Raw genomic sequence first — 14777 nt, forward strand, 5'->3', positions numbered from 1 at the left:
TACATCAACAGGAAAATAGTGAGAAAATGTAGTTCCCATTTTTCACCGAGTGGCACTTTGCACTCTTGTTTATTTTGGCATGACAGACCCACATATTCACGCTGGTACACTGAGGAAGCGCTCAACACAAACCAGCAACACACACACACACACAGACACGCAGAAATCTATAATCAAGCGCTTCATTGTGATTCAATGTTATTCATGAGCAAACGCTTCTAATGAGATTGAACATCCGACAGAGGCTCTGTAAACGGCCTGTGTGTTCTCTTTCTTCAGGGTGATAAACATTTCTTTTCATCAGCGAGAATCCCACAAGAAACAGTTCATTTATTAGATTGCTTGGGAATAGAGAATTGTTTGTCAATAAGGTGAACACATTTTCTTTTTCATGTTGCCATCAATTTGGAAACTGCTTTCTGGGAAGAGAAACCTCAGAGTATAATAGATTATCCCTGTATAATGGCATGTGAATAACATTCGGCAAGCTTAACTACCAGTGTTTGTTCATACATGTCTTCATAAATGTGACCTTTATCCACCTAATATGCACAAGTATATTATCGGTACCTGATCTGAGGCAAATGTGATGCTTTCCCAATAGTTTGAGAAAAACTGATTTACCTAATTGGAGAGAATTGGTTGATACTTTCTAAAGTATTATCCTGTACTTTTTTTCGTGTGAATGCAATTACCTTAGCCTGAATGGGATCAGTGACTCTGAAGTTCAAGTCTAATTACACACCACATGTTTGTTTAATCCATGTTGATACTGCTGCTTTGTCATTTTTAGTCTGAGTAATTTTCAGTGGTGAGGAGGTGATGAACAATCATTTTCAATATCTAAACACTGTAGTTCACTGTACTCTGGAAAACAAATCCAGATCAGATATTTACATCCGTTTCATCTTTTTTTCCCCCCCAATTTGAGTTTTTTCATTTCATCATTCACATCAGTCACACATGCTTTATCTAAATTTCCTTTAGCCATTGTCTAAGACTGTCAATTCAGGTAACAGCTGCTCTCATCAACTGGCCACATTTATCTCATGAACAGTGACACGCCTCATTCTGTCTTCTTAAATTATCTGCAAGTCCAGTTCACTCATTCTGTTATTGTACCTCCCAATCCCCAACCAGTCTGTGCAGATTAGCCAACTTCATCATTCATCAGTCTCAGCAGAGTTATCAGTCGCCACTGGTAATATTTATGAAAAGTATCTTCAATCACAATCTGACGAAGGAGCCTCAGTGATTTTCACCTGCGCTAATGAACTTGTAATTATCTTTACCAAAATGGTGTCCCCACTGATTGAATTTTTTCAAGAATCTCTCAATTAACATTTACAATTTGTCATTCCAGAAAGTGCACAAAAATGGCAGTACAATGTACTTTGATTATCCAATGTCCGCCATTGTGAAACACCATACTACATCTCTCATGTGTGGGGTATGAGTCTGTGAATGAGAGTAATTCTATTCTGAACATTTGATGACTAACAGTAAGAGTGCATGACTCATCTGATCTGTTTTTTAAATGTATTTTCTGTTCAGCCACTTCGGCTGATTTGAACTGAGAAGTCTGTATTTCTGGAGGGCACAAGATGTTTGGTGACAGTCTATTTGGTGTTATATTGCGAATAACAACGCAATTTTATTGGAGGTCTGTGACACCAGCGCAGCATCTGCTTGATGTGGCACATGTTTAATGTATGATCCGGATATAAAAGGATCTCAGTTTCTCGGAGAAGGTGAATAACTGTTTAAGGAATGAAGTGAAACAAATTAGACCAATGTGGAGGAGAGGCTAAGGGGGGGGGGAATAACACAATAATGATGGAAGCAGTGGGCTTTCATTTCATTTGGAGCTCCCATGTCAGAATTAATTTACAAAATGACATCAATGCAGCTTGAATATGAACAATTTCAGACTGCGCTAGCAGTGCGTAAGGGGAAACCTTGTCTTTATACATTTATTCTCTCTGATGAATGGCTAATGCTGATTCTCCTGCGGTACCTAGAGCATAGCGAATAGCTAGCCCCTCACATGTGAACACACTCGCACAAACAATCTAACCCTCAAAGCATTCATGATCAGAAAGTAATGAAATAATAATCTGGTTAATAATTATATGACAACATTCAAAGTATTTTTACTCCCTCTCCCTTTTTACTTAGAACTTGTCTTGAGAATAATTCATACCAATCCTTTGTACCTTTTGTCTCAAGTCAAATGATTTGTTGGCCTCTGACAGATATATCTGAATATTGTAACTGCTACTGCCGTAATGAGAATTTCTTTGCTTGTGGAGCACTTTTATTTTTTATTTAGTCTTTTGCAGCAAAACGCATTTTTGGTTTTGGTCATTTTGGGACAGTTTATTTCCTGTTTGGCCTCAATGACCTTTTGGATTTGGCCAATTAGATCCCAGACACTTCAGTAGGGTGCCAGCCCAGACTTCATGAGGAGGGCCACGTGAGCTTGCAAGCCAACGCCAGTTTGGGGCCCGCAACAGGCATGGCTTTCTCTAAGACAAGAACTTCAAGATACTGACTCCAAGAAACCGGTCTGTGTTAAATCACTCCCAGTAACAATAAGATAATGTTTATGCATTTGTGGAAGATCAAGTTTTGTGTAAAGAAATTTAAATCAAAACGATGCGCCTGCACCCAGGTGGATTTATTTCATGACAACTGTTTCTCTATCTGGATCAAACATTGAACAAAATATTTAAATCTTTAATTTACAATGAAAAAGATGTTGAAACAATCTCATTTTGGGACTATTCGAATGTGTTTTTTTCCCTTTAAATAAACATTCTACATTAATGGTATACAGCAGCTAATAATCATGCAATGGATGGGAGAATGCTACTTTCAATTATTCTCTCATAACCTCAGAATTTTCTTACTGCATGAGAATCACATTATGAAGAAGGGTAAAGGTCCAGCGTGTCGGCTTTACGAGCACGGAGGGAATCTAATGTTCATTATGTTTCATGAGTGTATAATCACCGAAAACTAAGATGTTTTGTGTTTTTTTATATACCATGGAATGAGCCTTTTTCTCCACAAAGGGATCCTGTCCTTTTCCACTGAGTGTTGTATTGCAAAGCTTCTTAAGTAGCTCAGAACTAATAAACCTAAATAAACAGTGGCTCTGTAGAGAGTCTTTCATGTTGATGCCACGGTAGGGGGACGTTGAGACCAGCGGTTCCAGAATGCCCTGATCTGCAACTTTAATACTTGATGCGACTAAATCAGGTATGGGCAAACCCAGGCCCGGGGGCCATATGCGGCCCGTTGGTCTTTTTAATCCGGCCCGCCAAACTTGTCCAAATTATATCATTAAATAAAATTGTATTATAATTAAACCTCATTCATTTGACCTTTTCCCTGTAATGCTACCTGTAAAAGGCCAAATCCTTTAATGCAATAGCTTTCATGTGTCATTTATATTAGCTCACACAAATACTCCATCCATCTGTTCTTGGTCCGGCCCCTCTGTCAAATTTTAGAACATATTGTGGCCCGCGAGTCAAAAAGTTTGCCCACCCCTGGACTAAATCCTAAATACTGGGCCTTTAATTCATTCAAGACAAATTAAAGGCATTATACCTTAATACTTTAGGACAATATTTCATTAGGCCCGAGCACCTATCCTCGTTATTCTTATTATTCAGAGCTATTCACTCGCACATCCTGGAGTAAATTCTCTGACTACTAAGTGAAGCTTCAGCTACTAACAATAATTTAAGGACAATGCTTAGAGATTAATAGGATATGAGTGGTTGCTTGTCTTCCTATGTGGGCCTGTGAGTATATCTACCTGACTTTCCTGTAGCTGTCACTGTGACAGCTGAGAGGGTAGTGACCTCATTTCATGATAGTTCCGACATTAATTTACGAGAGAAATACATACAGTCTCAGGGCGAGCACATCTTTTATGGATTCATGCATTTTGGCTATGAGGTACATTTATTCTCCTTTGCACAGGTCAAGCGTTTACTTTCTGTTTTGAATAATGGAAATAAATGTTTGCCTTCGCTCTAAATCTAATATAAGTATGTGCAACATAATGAAGTAAAACCCAGAGTCAACACAGTATATGAGAGGGAAGTATCCTGTGGCCATTGCTTGAGAGAAAGCTAAGAGTTGGCTAATATTTTTGAAGCCTTTGCCGCTCATGAATTAATGCATAAAGAATGTCCTTTGACCTCACCACCCACAGAGGGAGCGGCAAAGAGGAATGCTGAGGCAGACGGAGAAAGGCAGAACAATGGCAATGCAAATAAAGCAGATGCTGCTTTGGGCAAGAATTCTATGTAAAATGTATATATGTTGTTGGTGCAAATAGTGACTTTTGACTTCAACATAAAGAATCTCAGGAATTCATAATGGCAAGGATTTAAACTTAGTAATAGACATAAAGAAGGGAGATGACTTCAAGTACCGTACCTAGAGTTAATAGTGCAGAGTGATGGAGGAAGTGAAGACTCGTGTGCAGGCAGGCTGGAACGGGTGGAGGGAAGTATCAGGTGTGCTCTGTGACAGGAGTGTCAGCAAGGATGAAAGGAAAGGTCTACAAGACAGTGGTGAGGCCAGCCATGATGGACGGCTGAGAGACAGTGGCTCTGAGGAAAAGACAGGAGGCGGATCTAGAAGTGGAGGAGATGAAGATGCTGAGGTTCTCCTTTGGAGTGGCCAGGTTGGTTACGTAGTGAGGGAGGACATGAGAGTGGCTGGTGTTGGAGAAGATCGATTTGCTGTGGCGACTCCTCACAAGCCGAAAGTACAGTAGTAGTAGTAAGGAGGTGACTTTCGGCTATTTGTGCAAAGAAAATGGTTGCTGTGAATTTGAAGACAATCTCATGATAGAAGGAGCTTTGTGCATGAATAACACCATGTCAGTTAGAATTTCACTGCATGCTTGATATCTTAAGAGACATATTTGGCTTCCAGGGAATTAGAAAGCTACTTAGATTACTTTGACGACTCCTTTCCCTCTGAAGAACAGAAGAGATTAATATTGTTTCACCTTAAAGGAAGCAGCAATGCTGTGTGCCTTGAAGATATACAGCTAGAAAGCAATGTCAGCTCACATTTGTACTCACACAATAATTATAATTACTCCTAAACAGACCCTTGCAAGAAGAAAAGGTTTTTCTTACTCAGTGACTCATGTGGTTCATGGATTTATGAAAAAGAGCAGTCTTTCAAATTCTGAAATGAAATTAGCAACATAAGAAAATTAATTTCTTGTGTTTTTCTTCAATTTGGGCTTCAGTCAGTATCAACTCAAAAAACGTTCTATTTCCATTATAAAACGCGTTTGTTTCGACAGAACAGTTCCACCTGCATGGGAAATAGGCATTTTTTAAAATATTTTCCAGTATAATTTAATTTACATTTATATGACATTAACATCTCTTTCATTTATATATTTTATTTAAAAGAATTGTGAAATTTTAGTGATCCTAACATTGGGTATGAAAGCACAGTATCAGCAATTTGGGTCCAATGCGGTTTCAGTGTCTTAATGATGGCGATGTTCTGAGGACCCACAAAATAAAATGTATGTAGATATGTTTATGTACGTTGATGTTGAATAAATTAAGGGTATGGCAACAGAGTGAGAATGATATCTATCTAATGAGATCTCAGTCATATGCTGGGAGCATTAATAGCATGAAAATGCAAAAGCAAAACTTGTTAATAATAAATACAAACTATCTATTTGTTACAACACCTCTCTGTGCAGTTACTGTAGTATATTGCACAATTGGTTGTCATCAACCTAAATAGAAGCTGGCTATGGGACTGCATGGTTTGCCAACTCTGCAGCAAACACAAACACACACACATGCATCTTTGCAATACAAACACATCCAGTGATGAAATAGTCAAACACAGAGAAAAGCACCGGGAAAAAAGAAAGGTGATACTTTTTGTACGGATTTATTTGTGACCTACATGGTGTAATAAAGTCTTGATGATCATGAGGAATATATTTATTAGATCTTTCTGTTAGTTTACTGCTACAATGAGTACCATTACCATGCCAGCATGCTGGTGCACCAGGCTCCCACAGGGCACTTTGGGATCAGGTGTCAGATTTATAACTCAGGACAACAACATGACCTTGTCGTGGATGATCCGAGTCAAACCCAGCGATGAGGACAACATGGGCCAATAGGGTGAGTGGCTGTGGCAGAAGCATGATACACCAGATGGACGTGTTAATGTACTTGGCACGGTGTAATCTACTGATATTCATCTCTGTCTTGCTATTCTCTTTTTCAGTCTGACAGAATTTCCTCCTTGCCAATTAATAAACCCACCAATGATGCCATTCTCCAAGCGCCTTGATGGAACATATGACTGGCCGGCCTCAATAAGCAGCCAAAAGGCTGCAGCCACATGATCAGATCTCTGGCACAGACGCGGTTCATTCGAGTCATCTTCAATTACAGTAATTTGCTGCAAACAGTAAATCACAACAGACGGAGTAGAGCTCGCTAATTAAAACAGAGATTAACCCTATATCTACTGAAGTGGTTACACAATAACACACTAAAGGCTATAATAAGGAATACAGGTGGCATTTGAAATGTATATATATATATATATATATAAATGATGAAAAACTATTTATTCTAAAGGAGTGTTCTAAAAATGTTGCTCGTTATGCTTGGTGTGATGCTTGACAATGTCAAAGCAATTACGCACAGTTGATAAGTAACTGTTTTGCTTACAATTAAAGGCATTAAATAAAACATATGAAACTAACTGGTTTGCAAGGTGCTGATCTATTATATTATATTACATTCAAAGGTATTCCATTGTCATACAGTTTGTACAACAATGGAAACATGTGACTGTGGTGAATAAGCACGGAGCAGGAAGTACAATCTATCTATAGACAATACACAGAAGGACTGTGCGGCCAGCATGGCAGCATCTCTTTATTGCTTCGCTGCTCTTTACAGTTGTGACAGAATGTGTGAAAGTATTTTAGATTCAATGCTGCAAAAAAGCAAACATTGTGAGAAAGACTGAGGCTGTCTGCTTCCCTTTGCACAAACATTACAATGACGGCAACGCACATCTGAAGTCATTCAATATTTGGTTGACATCTTTTCTTAGCACTTCCGTCATTGGAATGTATTTTGGGAAATTCCTGCCATTGAAATACCCTGTTCTGTCATTTTCTTTCCTCTTCGTTGTTGACTCACTCCCATGTGCTGTACTTTCCTTTGCACTTCACATCTAAAGATGAAGGACACACTAAATGTATCTAGGATGAGACACTGAAGGCAGAGTAAGATTATTTTAGTGATATCTGTTTTTATTTAGTGGTGAAGGTGGAAAAACTAGTCCATGTGGGAGCAGAAAGTGAACAAAATAAAACCACAAAGTAACTGGTCTGTGTTAGGATGAATGAAAGATGCCCTTCAGATGGATACACTCTATTTAAAACGACTCCAATCAACATGAGTTGTTGTAATTTCAGTCTTGTGAACAAGGTAATTAATTAATCATGTCTGAATTTGCACTTAGCATAGTCATAGAATTATCATATCCAAGCAGAAGTGGACTCGCTGTCATAAGCAATAACTCAGGTGTGTTCAAAGTTTGGTCCTGTAAGTAATTAAGATTAAATTACAGAGATATTCAGTTGAAGTGAATGTGGTTGTGTTCCTCCGCAGTGCATGACCCTGTGTCTCGTGAAACCATTTCAAAGCTTAATGCATTATCGCTCAAAATGCATGGTTGTTGGTTTAACCTTAAGAGCATTTCTCTTGATTCATGAAAACTCAACATCTCTAAAGAGTAACAATGTCCGTCCAGCAGCAGCATGACTTGACATTCTCTCTGTCCTTAATCACATTGGTGCAGCTTGTGAGTCTGGCATACGACAAACATGGTTATGAGGCAGCTGCGGACAAATGTTGATGACTGAGAACAGACAGCCGCTATTTACAAGGTGAGATTATTCTAATTTCTTCACCATTCAGACATGGGAGAGGCAGCCCTATTTGGTGATTAGTGTGTAGAGATTGCCTCAAGATGTTTGCATACGGGTGGGTGTGTTGAAACACACTGCGAAGACACCTCTCAAGTAAACATCTGTGCGTGATATGATCTGAAATTTTGCCCGAAGGATGAGTCCTAAAATCTGTACATTTCTTTATTTTTAAGCAGCCTGGGAGTCGTAAAACATCATTCATACGAGACTTTGGAAAAGCTTGAGGCTCTGATTACAGTGTTTGATGCCTGAAATGAAGCCCTGAAACAGTTTAATCAGGTCGCAGCTTTTAAAGGCTGGCAGTCGAAGAAGTGCAAATTTGCACCAAAGAACCCGCACACTACGTCTGAGCCGAGTTTTTCAAAGAAAATGCATTATCAATTTTCTGAAAGTAACAGATTCGGAAGCAGATTGTGGTTTAGCCGGAGTATCCTAATGTGTTGGCTCGGACGATTACACATAAATGCCTGTATGTTTTTAAAAAAGAAAAGGTTTAAACAGAGCGAGGCAATCATCCTTGGTGTAAACATATTTGTCGGCAGTTTTCTCAAACTTCTAAATACTTGTGTTTATGCTATTTTTTTCCACACAGATCACTTGATGACCAATGAGCCATATGCTTCATTCACTGTTACATTTTCTTCTTGTTTCTTTCCATCCTTACTGATATGTGTGTGTGGGTGAGTGTGTGGGGAGTTAACTGGTGAAGTGGTCTGTAAACACTCTAAACATGCAGATTGCTGCAGTAAGAAATGAAAAAAATGTGAAAAGCTCACCAATCAATATGTGGAATAACTGCCACTTTGACCATTGTGTTATCTTCTATTGGACCTGGTGTAATGAACTGTAATTGAGAAATGATAATAATGATGGTAGTGATAATTAGTGGGGTAATAAGAGAGTAATCACCAGATGCCATAATGGGAGGCATTAACTGTGATCTATGATTGATCTGTTGCGGCCCCGGCAGTTCTGAAATTGAACAGGAATTCCAGGATGAGGCCGGGAAAGTGCTTCCTAGTGGTTTTCTTTCAACTTCAAACTCTACAAAAATGATTTCATTGCTGCTGAGCACCGTAACACACACAGAACACAGTAGAATTTCCTGTGGGTCTCAGTTGACCCAAATAACAGGTATTTATTTATATTTTATTGCGGACCCTAGCCAGCCACATATTTCTGCTTTGATTTGGTTTTGCGATATTGCTTTTGAATTTTTTGGCTTCACCACTCTTGTTGATCAAAACCTTAAAAAAAGCATTTTAAAGTCGTAACAGCCACCCACACGCAGCACACATCAAGCGTTTGAATATGTTTCCATTTTTTCTTTCGATTGAAAGGTCCAATTAAAAGTTTTCAAAGTGGAGGTAGTGAATTATGCAGACACTGAAGACATATCAAAACACCAAGGAAAATAAAATATAAACCATCCTTCACCATTTCTTTAAAATTATCCTCATGAAGCAAAACATGGGAATCGTGGCTGGTGGCAAAGACAAGAACTGCATTTGAGTTTCCGCCACTGTTTTTCTTCACTCTTTTCTTCATTTTGTGCCTTGCTGAAAGATTCAACAGTAAATATGTGACTTTAGTGACTCAATGTGTTTCTTGACCACAAGGTCAAGAAAGGTAAAATGTCCCAAACTGAAATACCAGGAACTGAGGAAACCACTCAGATGATGATCCATAAGAGATCCGGGATTATGGATCACTTTGGAATTTTTGGGAACATTGCAGTCAATGGAGCTTCAACATCTGAACCACAAACTCAGTGATCCACTTATATCTCCATTGGAGGGTTTGGTCTGTCTGGGTCAGAAGGTTGCACAACCCAAGAGAGAAATCTCCATATTGTATCAACTCAAGGAGTCTGAAGATGTGTGCTACCGCTTGGAGCAGCACTAAGAGGAGTGACTGCTAGAGCACATAAACAGAATCAAGTCACCCATTTTATTGATTCACAAAGGCATTAAATGCATTGGATTCTACTGGATCTGTGGCGGATAGTTGCTGATCCTGCTTCAAAAGTATTAACAAAGGCGTACCACACAACTGTTTCATTAAAATGTATGTCTATTACAGACTTTGAGGGTGTAAATTATGTACATTCTCGTGCTTCCACTATCAAATCTCTGGATGGAGACAATTATAGTAAATATACAAAGTACACCAATTCACATTAGCCACCCACATCTCAAACCACCTCCAGGACTTTTATCAAGAACTTAAATACTTAAACAACAAGAACATATTTTGCACAATGTTGACTCGACTCAATAAGTGACTAAACTGAAATGGGTTTTATTAGGTGAGAAACAAAATCCATAGACTCATCCGCTATCATAAAAAATGACACAAATTGTGCCTGCATTTATGTATTTGATTGCAAACTGTAAAATAGATGTAAAGTTTCTGTGTTCTGCAGAAAAGACACACACACACACACACACACAAATGCCCACCAATAGAAAAAGAATTAAAGTCACCTTTTAAAGCCACATTCATTCCTTTGTAATCTCAACACTGCAAAGACACTCAAAGCAATCAATAACAATTCCAACAGTGCAAATTGGTTAATTGTTTTTAAAGCGTACTAACCTTTCTCCTCTGCCTCTGCAGGCTCTTGACTCATTCTGATACCGTTCTCAAATGTAATGTCAATAGACTTGTTGAGCAAACCTGTGTCTACACACAGGTCAGTGCACAAAGAGAAACAGGTCTCAGCTTGCAGAGGTGGGAGTGGTGGTAAATCGATTACCCTTGGGAAATGAATGCAAAATGAAAGAGTGAACCTGTTCTGTACCGAGCTCTGAAACAGAAAGAAATAAACAGCACTGGCTCGAAATTAACTAACAGATAAGTGTGTGCTTATGCTAGCGAAAAGGTTAAGGAGTAGTGAGAACACATGCAGTTCAGTGGTGATAAAGAGAAAAGGTGAGGTAAATAGTACGAGACAGTTTACTTACTTTGTATTTCAAACAGTGTCTGCTTGCTTTTTGGAAGGCATGGTGTCCTGGGTGTGTAGGTGTGTGGGTAGGTGTGTGCATGCAAGACACTCACTGGTGTAGACCTGTCTCCCTGAGCAGCCAGTCTCATCCATTGTGTTGGTTGCCTGCAGTCATCCATTTCCCCCACTACCCTACCTGGCCACATCTGTCTCCACTCAGACAGAAGCTGTTAAAACTGTGCCACTACTTTTGATGTGTGTGTGTGTGTGTGTGTGTGTCAGAAAGACTGTAAAAGAAAGGGCGAGCAGGTGTTCCTATTACCTTGCTTGTGTGTGTTTTGGATTGACAAGATGGCAGCTGAGTCAGTACAGGCCTTTTAGTCATTGTGCATCCTTCTGTCCTTTGTAGCGACCATCTATCTTTCTGCTGCCTTAACGCATTAATAGGCCTTTCAGGGTGACCAAGTATCACCATAAATGCAATGTTCTTCATATATATTTCCTTAATGAAATCAACCATTGTCAGGTAAAACAATGCCGTTACACTTATAACATGCATTCATTCTTATGCCACTGATGAACCAAGTTACTCCGGCTCTGTCTAAGCAAAGTATCCAAAATACACATCTGCTTTCTCCAGACCAAACTCCCAAAGCTCTAGTCAGGAAAATAATTTGTTTTTCAAGATGAGGTATGTAATCCCTCCAAATTGATCTTGACTAACTTCTCTTTCAGGTTGGGTTTGGCATAAGGGAAATAGGTGAAGCACTACAATTGACTCTTTTTCGCATAAAGGAGCTGTGATCCTTTTTGACTGATGGATGTTGAAGTATCACACTACCGTCTTGGTTAAGTTGAAAAAAATAACAGCTTAATTTAATTTCACCTAATTACATTTTTTGCGTATTTAAATGAAGAGAAAAAAAAGAAAGTTAAGAACACATTTGTTCTCTCAGCCATTTAGAATGGGCAAGATGTACACACACAGCATCACACCTAACAGGAACTAATAGAGGGTTTCCTTAAGAAATACTGTTAACTTTATAGGAAGACAATGTCAATAGACAGAAAACAAACAGGGGAATGGCTAAATTACTCAAAGCTTTAGTCTTATAGAGACCAAGAGGAATACAGGTTGAAGAGCAGGTGAACGGTTTTGGAAGTGGAATAGTGTGTTTCAGAATTAACAGAGATTTCAATGATTTGAGTGAAAAAGATAAACACGATAGCAGCTTCAACTTCTGACAAAGACAGAACTGTGTCTGTGTGGTACAAATTCTGAATTATTGTTTCAGAAGTAATTGCTGTGTCTCCTGGGAGGATTCACCCAGTAGAGGAGTTTAACGTTTTAAAAGGGGCTCCTGTGATTATTATTCAGTTTCATTAAAAATTGTGAAAATAGAAGCTTTGATTACACACTGATAAATAGAAATTAGATCCTTGAGGGATTAAACGTATTTCCAATTCCATTTCCACTCACATATTGCCATTCTGAATTTAAGCATAATGAAAAAGAAAAAAAAAGAATATTTCTGCATTTTTATCTCACGGGGGATATCCATGCCAGAGTTATTAAAAGCATGAATAAGCTTTTCCACTTTTAGGATCCGGTGTGTGATAAAATGTCTCCTCAAGATGTGTTTGAAGCAGTAAATGCTTGAAAGAAGAGAAGAGCATAAAGTGAATTTTGGGGGTTAGCCACCGTTTTTGGAAAGATTAAAAGAAAGCTTGATGAAATGAGAAATATAATATGAGGAAGAGGGGCAAGAAACTAAGAACTCTGTCATCATGTAACAGAGCAACTGATGATATGAATTTAAAATGGAATGAAAATTGGGTTTATAAACCCAGTGTCTTTGGTCATGGCATGCAGTCATCAAATATTGCTTTATTGGCTTTATTTCATTTTAGTCATTCTGTTGTGTTCTGTGGCATTGTGGCACAGTGGGTAGTGCTGTCGCCTCACAGCAAGAAGGTTCTGGGTTTGATTCCTTTCTGTGCAGATTTTCTATGTTCACCCCATGTCTGCCTGACTTGTCTCCGTGTTCCCCGGTTTCCTCCCTCCTCTCAAAACATCACATTTATGTGAATTTATCACTCCGAATTATGAGCTTGCAATGCTCATAATTTGAATTAAGAATGAATTATTTTATGTATTTCTATTTCACTTTAACTAATATGTGGAAATGCAAATATATTTGATTTTGTTTTTTTCATTGTCTCATTATTTTTAAGGCAGACTTTGAACTTTTTCGACTTGCACATAAACAAAATAGTTATATAACAAATTGTAAATTTTCCATGCACTCACTTCTCATGTCTTCCAGATCCTCCTCCTGCAATCAGCTCATTCAGGTCAGCTGTGCTCCTAAACTCACCTGCAGCTAATCTGTCCTCAGCCCGGACTCTACATATACTCAGCTCAGACAACGCACACTTACCAGATTGTTGTGAGTCCATTCCAGCACACTAAATCCCGATCCTGATCCAGATTCATTTGATCCCATTTTCTTGCAAACTGTAGCAACTGCTCTGCCTGTTTCATGATGTCGCCTGTTTGCCTGCCCATTTGGCTCTGTCTGCCCGTCTGTTCTGGTTACCCGGTTGTTTGTGAACTCTGCCCGATCTCTGGAACTGTCTCATTGCCTGCCCCTATCTGGTCTTGTCTTCTGTTTTGGGCTGACAACCCGGTTTAGGAGAATAAAGCTCAGCTATTGGATTTCCCTTCTACTGTTGTGTGTCTGGGTTCTTATCTGCCTTGGTCTGTGACACTAGCACAAAGTTATCACTCAAAATAAGTCAATAAAAACTGCTTGTCTTGAAAGATCTTTGGGGACATAACACAAATCGTAAACTTTACAATAGCAGCACAACTGCACTTTGCAATAAAATGGGATCAAACTGCTGATACAATATTGAATGAATTGAACAGTTAATTGAAGACGCTTGCATCTGAGATGATGTCCACATAATGAACTGAATGAGCAACATACTTGATATACAGAGAAGCAAAAAGGTGGTCACTGGAGGAGATTTAGAATGCAAGCAGATATAATGAGGAGAAAGTGATGTCGTATATATTTATGGGGGGGAAGATAAAACAGGATGAGAAAAATCTGTCCCAAGAAAGAAAAGAAAAAGCAGCATTCTGTGGTTTTGCAGCTCTGCATTCGCATTAGCTGTAACGAATCCCCTTATTAGTGTGACTCTCATAGCGTATCACTGTATTATTGATAATATGGGCCATAGGGACTTTGCTTGAGAGTGGAGCCCTGCAAGTCTGTGAGGGAGGGTCCCTTTAAACAAGAGTGAAAACTATCTACATGATAGATATTTGATTCAAGTGTAGTTTATTATGAACACTACAGTCGGGAATGTTGATGATGCTGATGACCCAATTCACTTTGCTGGCATGATTAAGATGAATGCATTGTGTGTTTGTGTAAGAACCAATGATTGGGTCTCTGGTGGTTTTTTGAGTCCCTGAGTTTAAGCCAATTCATTAAAACACTGAACAATGTATGCTTGAGACTTAACTGTGATAAATAATATATAGCTATCCCTTTATGAATTATACATCCCTCCATCTTGACAAGTGATCGCTGCAGGCTCATATTTATTTATGTATATGTATCCAATTTACATCCTTTTTCCACCAAGTAATTTGTGCAATTAATTCCATACCAAGAAAGTATTTGTGTTACACAGCATGGGAAGTTTGTCAGTGTGGCAAGGCTTAATGCATGCGCTGTTTGCCTCTGGTAAAATAAAATAAAACCCACCACGTTCTATGATTGCAAC

General features: G+C 38.8%; 1 protein-coding gene across 1 annotated transcript in view; it reads right to left on the reverse strand.

Moving 5' to 3' along the window:
• LOC137914107 (receptor tyrosine-protein kinase erbB-4-like) overlaps positions 1 to 14777 on the reverse strand; it is a 102761-nt gene that overhangs the window by 14322 nt on the left and 73662 nt on the right. The gene's annotated exons all lie outside the window — the stretch shown is intronic.

Source organism: Brachionichthys hirsutus, unplaced genomic scaffold, assembly GCF_040956055.1.
Source record: "Brachionichthys hirsutus isolate HB-005 unplaced genomic scaffold, CSIRO-AGI_Bhir_v1 contig_1089, whole genome shotgun sequence".
Taxonomy (NCBI): domain Eukaryota; kingdom Metazoa; phylum Chordata; class Actinopteri; order Lophiiformes; family Brachionichthyidae; genus Brachionichthys; species Brachionichthys hirsutus.